This window comes from Jaculus jaculus, chromosome 1 (genome assembly GCF_020740685.1).
Source record: "Jaculus jaculus isolate mJacJac1 chromosome 1, mJacJac1.mat.Y.cur, whole genome shotgun sequence".
NCBI classification, from domain to species: domain Eukaryota; kingdom Metazoa; phylum Chordata; class Mammalia; order Rodentia; family Dipodidae; genus Jaculus; species Jaculus jaculus.
The window spans coordinates 87,437,473-87,443,472 of NC_059102.1; the positions used below are offsets into that span (position 1 = coordinate 87,437,473).

The 6,000-nt window shown below is 43.3% G+C and overlaps 1 pseudogene; it reads right to left on the reverse strand.

Annotated features, from left to right (window-relative positions):
• Window positions 1–2,932: 2,932 nt before the first annotated feature.
• LOC101616624 lies at window positions 2,933–3,547 on the reverse strand (annotated as a pseudogene).
• Between the last annotated feature and the right edge of the window lie 2,453 nt (window positions 3,548–6,000).

The following is a 6,000-nucleotide window of genomic DNA, read 5'->3' on the forward strand; positions in this document are numbered from 1 at the left end:
AGACAGTATAACATGTTCATCATCTTCTCCCACCACCATCTGTTTTCCCCCTACTGAATCCCCCAAAACCTCAACCAGGATGGATCCATAGGATCTTCAAGAACTGGTAAGATCAAAACTATTTTTGAGGGACTGGCGAGATGGCTTAGCAGTTAAGGCATTTGCCTGCAAAGCCAAAGGATCCTGGTTTGATTCTCCAGGACCCACATAAGCCAGATGCACAAGGGGGCACATGCATCCAGAGTTCATTTGCAGTAGCTGGAGGCCCTGATGTGCCCATTCTCTCTCTCTCTCTCTCTCTTTCAAATAAATATTTTTTAAAGCTATTTTTCCACTCTCACATAGCTCAGGTTAGCCTTGAAGTAGTTATGGACTCAATGCTGGCCTTGAACTCTTGATCCTTCTGCCTCTATTTCTCAAGTGCTAAGATTACAGGCACATACCATGACCAGCATAAAAGCTTTTTGAAAAAAAAAATTTTTTTTTTTTTTTTTTTGTTTCCGAGGTAGGGTCTCACTATAACCAAGGCTGACCTGGAATACAATGTGTAGTCTCAGGGTGGTCAAACTCATGGTGATCCTCCTACCTCTGCCTCCCAAGTGCTGGGATTAAAGGTATGTGCCACCATGCCTGGTGAAAAAGGATCAGGGACTATGGTAAAAGAGATGGCAGAAAGAATATAAGAGTCAAAGGAAGGGGAGGAGTGCTTTGGCATACTATCTTCCAGACACAAAGTGGCCTTGATACTCATGACCTCAGTGGTTGGCAAGTAGTTGGCAAGGCCTGCATAATAGGAGGGGAAAATGATGACATCAAAATAGAAGAGAGACTTGTTGGAAAGAAGGGATTTAGTGGGGAAGGCATTCAGAGGGGGAAAAGGGAGGGTGGTGAGAGGGTATGACGAGCATGTTATATAAGAAGGTTGTCAATAAATTTTTTTTAATTATTTATTTTATATTTTAAAATATTTAATTTTAATTAATTTATTTGCCATAGAGAGAGGCAGAGAGAGAGAGAAAGAGAATGGGAATGCCAATGCCTCCAGCTGCTGCAAACAAGCTCCTGACACATGCACCACCTTGAGCATCTGGCTTATGCAGGTCCTGGAGAAATCAAACCTGGGTCCTTTGGATTTGCAGGCAAGTGCTTTAACCACCAAGCAATCTCTCCAGCACCCCAAAATTATTTATTTATTTGCAAACAGAAAGAGAGGGAGAGAGAGAAGGAGGGAGGGAAGGAGAGAATGAGTATGATAAGGGCCTCTTGCCATTGAAAATAAACTCCAGATGTATGTGCTTACTTGGTATATGTGAGGGCAAGAGTTCTATTTCCCAAAAAAAAAAAAGAATAAAAGAAAAAAATAGGGAAAAAAGAGTTCTACCCAGTGAGGTGGTACACATCTTTAATCCCAGCATGTGGGAGGCAGAGGTAGGAAGATAGCTATGAGTCCCAAGCTAGCCTGGGACTACATAGTGAATTCCAGGTCAGCCTAGTCCAGAGTAAGATCCTACCTTGAAGAAAAAAAAAAAAAAGAGTTCTGTTCCCAGCACCACAGGCGTAAAAAGCAACAAACATGCTGTATGCCAAGTATGGTGGCTCATGACTATAGTCCTAGCACTTGGGTCCTAGGGATGTAGCTCAGTTGGTGGAGTATGTTCCTAGTATACATGGACCCCTGGGTTTAATCCCCAGTACCATGCAAATGGCAACTACCTATAATCCCAGAATCCATGAGCTGGAGGCAGGAGGATAGGGTCATTCTTAGCTGCATAGTAAATTTAAGCCATATGAGACCCTGTCTCAAAAAGAAATGTGGTAGTGCACATTTAAAAAAAAATTTTTTTGTTTAATTTATTTATTTGAGAGTGACAGACAGAGGGAGAAAGAAGGAGAGAGGGAGAGAGAGAATGGGCATGCCAGGGCTTTCAGCCACTGCAAACGAACTCCAGACACGTAGACCCCCTTGTGCATCTGGCTAACGTGGGTCCTGGGGAATCGAGCCTCAAACCAGGGTCCTTAGGTTTCACAGGCAAGCGCTTAACTGTTAAGCCATCTCTCAAACCTGAGTACACACTTTTAATTCCAGCACTTGGGAGGCAGAGATAGGAGGATCTCCATGAGTTCGAGACTATCCTGAGACTACATAGTGAATTCCAGGTCAGCCTAGGCTAGAGCAAGACCCTGTCTCAAAAAAAAAACAGTAACAATAACAAAAAAAGAAAAATCAGTAGCCTGCAATCTTAGCTTTATAACTTTTAAAAAATATTTATTTATTTATTTATTTTTTCGAGGTAGGGTCTCGTTCTAGCTCAGGCTGACCTGGAATTCACTATATAGTCTCAGGGTGGCCTCAAACTCTGAGCAATCCTCCTACCTCTGCCTCCCGAGTGCTGGGATTAAAGGCGTGTGCCACCACACCCGGTTACTTATTTATTTATTAGAGAGAGAGAGAATATGCACACCAGGGCCTCTAGCCATTGCAAACAAGCTCCAGACACATGTAGTTTACATGCATTCTGGAGAATCGAACCTGGGTTCTTAGCATTTCCAGAGAAGCACATTAATCACTAGCCATTTCCCCTTTGTTTTTGTTGCTGTTTGTTTGTTTGAGGTAGGGTCTCACTCTTGCCCAGGCTGACCTGGAACTCACTCTGTAGTCCTGGGCTGTCCTCAAACAGCAATCCTCTTACCTCAGCCTCCAGAAGAGCTCTGATTAATGATGTGTACTACCATGTCCGGCCTAAGCAAATACTTTTTTTTCCCCCACAAGCCAACAGGTGTTTTATTACCTTGAAACATGGGGAGATAAGTGTGAGATAAAAATTTTGTAACTCACTTTAACAGACAATAAACATAATAGCATTTGTTCAGGAAGCATTTTATTGTTGCTCCAAGTTTTAGGATTTTCTCTGGTGACAGAAAACCAAATCTTTCAGATCAGCTCTTGCATAGCCTTGCTCAGTTTCTGAATCTTGGTTTTTGCAGACATATCAACATATTTCTCCCCCATACGGACAATCATTCCACTCATGACTGAAGGATCAGTCTTAACCTCCAATTTCAATATTTGGCCTCGGCTCAGGAAGCTCTTCAGGACTGTTTTAAAATAGGGGAGAGCAACATAGAGGGGTCACTGTGCAAGGTACTTCTCCAGGGTGGGCACTCAGTATGGTAGAAAAGGCAGAGATGATTCTCTGGGCACTGTTTAAACATAAAGCGATCAGGTCATCTGTGAAGGGGGAAAGCCTTTCTTTTGCTGTGATGTCCTTCAGGTTTTTCATTCAAATGCAATGCTGAGTGAAGGGGTCCAGACTGGCAGCAGTCAACTTGGGATCCCGCAGGAGCTGGCCTTCTCTCACCAGCTCCTTCTCTGCTTGCTCCAGCTTATTCTGTTTGGTGCGCAGCAGAATAAAAAAGCAGTGGCATAGCGACCTTTGCCACCATATATCTGAGCAGAAGGCCTCACAAGCTTGGCAAAGGGCCTGACCACAGAAGTACTGAAGCTCCGTACCTGCCAGGACAGACCAGACACCACAGAGGCAGCCATCTTCTTCCTGGGTGGCTGTAGGTCTTTTTGTTTGTTTGTTTGTTTTTGTTTTTCAAGGGAGGGTCTTGCTGTAGCACAGGCTGACCTGGAATTAACTTTGTAGTCTCAGGGTGGCCTAGAACTCACAGCGATCCTCCTACCTCTGCCTTCCAAGTGCTGGAATTAAAGGTGTACACCACCACCCCTGGACAATATACATTTTTTAAAAATATATTTTATTTATTTATTAAAAGAGAGAGAAAAAGACGGGTAAGAGAGAGAGAATGAACGCACCAGGACCTCCAGTCACTGCAAATGAACTCCAGGCACACGTGCCACCTTGTGTGTCTGGCTTGTGTAGGTCCTGGGGAATTGAGTGTGAGTTCGCAGGCAAGCACCTTAGCCACTAAGCCTTAATCATTCCAGCCTTGAGCCTGGTTTTTTGTTTGTTTGTTTGTTTTTGTTTTTTGTTTTTTGAGGTAGAGTCTTCCTCTAGCCCAGGCTGACCTGGAATTCACTATGTAGTCTCAGGATGGCCTCAAACTCTGGGAGATCCTTCTACCTCTGCCTACTTAGGGCTGGGACTAAAGGCACGTGCCACCATGCCCAGGCTGTTTTTTTTTTTTATATATCTTATTTATTTATTTGAGAGAAAATAACAGGGAGAACAAGGCAGATAGAGAGAGAATGAGCACTCTAGGGCCTCTAGCTGCTGCAAACAAACTCCAGACTCATACATCACTTTGTGCATCGGGCTTTACATGGGTATTGAGGACTTGAACCTGGGTCCTTTGGTTTGCTGGCAAGTGCCTTAATCGCTAAGCCATCTCTCCAGCCCTAAAGAATATACTTTTTGAATGAAGTTACTGAAGAAATTTAAAAATCCATAGAATCAAATGAAAATAATAACACGCCAGAACATTTTGCACATAGCTGAAGTAGTTCTAAGAAGAAAGTGTATGGCTGTGAGTGTTTACAACTTTGAGTATTTGTCTCAGCCTTCGAGCTTGCATTCACCGAGAAGATAAAGCACAGAAGAGGCCCTCACACAGTGGGACGGGAAGGCCAACCTTCTGGGAAACCTGCTCTTGTTCATTCTTGAGAACATCTTGCTGGAACTGGGGTCACTCTGAGCATAATCATTTTGTTAGTATTTGTGTAAAGTGTTTTCTGTTTAAACAAACTAACTGATGAAAATCATATTGTTTTACAATGGTATTTGTGACGTACTATTATTGTTCTGATGTGATCTTATGAATTGGATAAAAGCAGACTCTGGGAAGTGGAGAGCACCTGACTGCTCATGACTTTCAGATCCTCAGAACCAACCCATCTGCGTCTGTTTGTCTTCTGTGCCCCGTACCTAAACACCTTCATCTGAGAGCCCATCATGGGGTGAGAAATGAGCCTCTCTTCAGCAGAGGCAGACAGAATGGGGTAAGTACGCTCTGTGGTGAGGGAGCCTTTTGGCAGTAAGTGCACAGTCATGGGGAATCCCCACTCACTCCAGCAAGAATGTACCAAAACACTACAGCAGCTCTTGCGCAGTACAGGAGTGAAAGTGAAACAATCCAGCTTTAATGAACTTTTTACTTTAATCCATAAGCATTGTTATTGGTTTCATCTGTCAGGAAGGGCTTGCCTTAATTTAAAAGTATGTAGTCATGCAAGATCTCCAGCTTGCTCACCAGAGAAGACGTACAATTCCTTTAAAGGTTTGGTCTTTATATAATTTTATTGCCATGGCACTAGAGCCTCTACAGTCTGAATCTGAAAGTTCTCAGAAGATCCGTGTTGCAGTCAGATTTGTATTGTTGGCAGAAATCACCTGATCAACAGCAGCTTTGGGTAGGAAAGGGTTTATATTGGCTTACAGACTCAAGGGGACTCCAGAATGGCAGGGGAAACGATGGCATGAGCAGAGGGTGCACATCTCTTCCTGTCCAACATCAAGTGGACAACAGGAACAGGAGAGTGTGCCAAAAACTGGCAAGGGAAAACTGGCTATAATACCCATAAGCCCACCCCCAACAATATACTGCCTCCAGGAGGTGTTAATTCCCAAATCTCCATCAGGTGGGAACCTAGCATTCAGAATACCTAAATTTATGGGGGACACCTGCATCAAACCACCACATTCCACCCCTAGCCCCCATAAACTGATAACCATCCATGATGTAAAATGCAATGCATTCAGTCCATCTTTAAAAGTCCCTGTAGTTTTTATCAATCCTAATGATGTTCATACATTCCCATAATCCAACATCTTTTAACTGAGCCATAATACCAAAATATCCCCCCAAACACCATAATGGCACAGAATAAACACTCACACTGAAAAAGATAGCACTGGGCATAGCAAAGAAATATTCAACCAATATAAGATTTTAACAGGGTGTGGTGGTTTGATTCAGGTGTCCCCCATAAACTTAGGTGTTCTGAATGCTAGGTTCCCAGCTGATGGAAATTTGGGA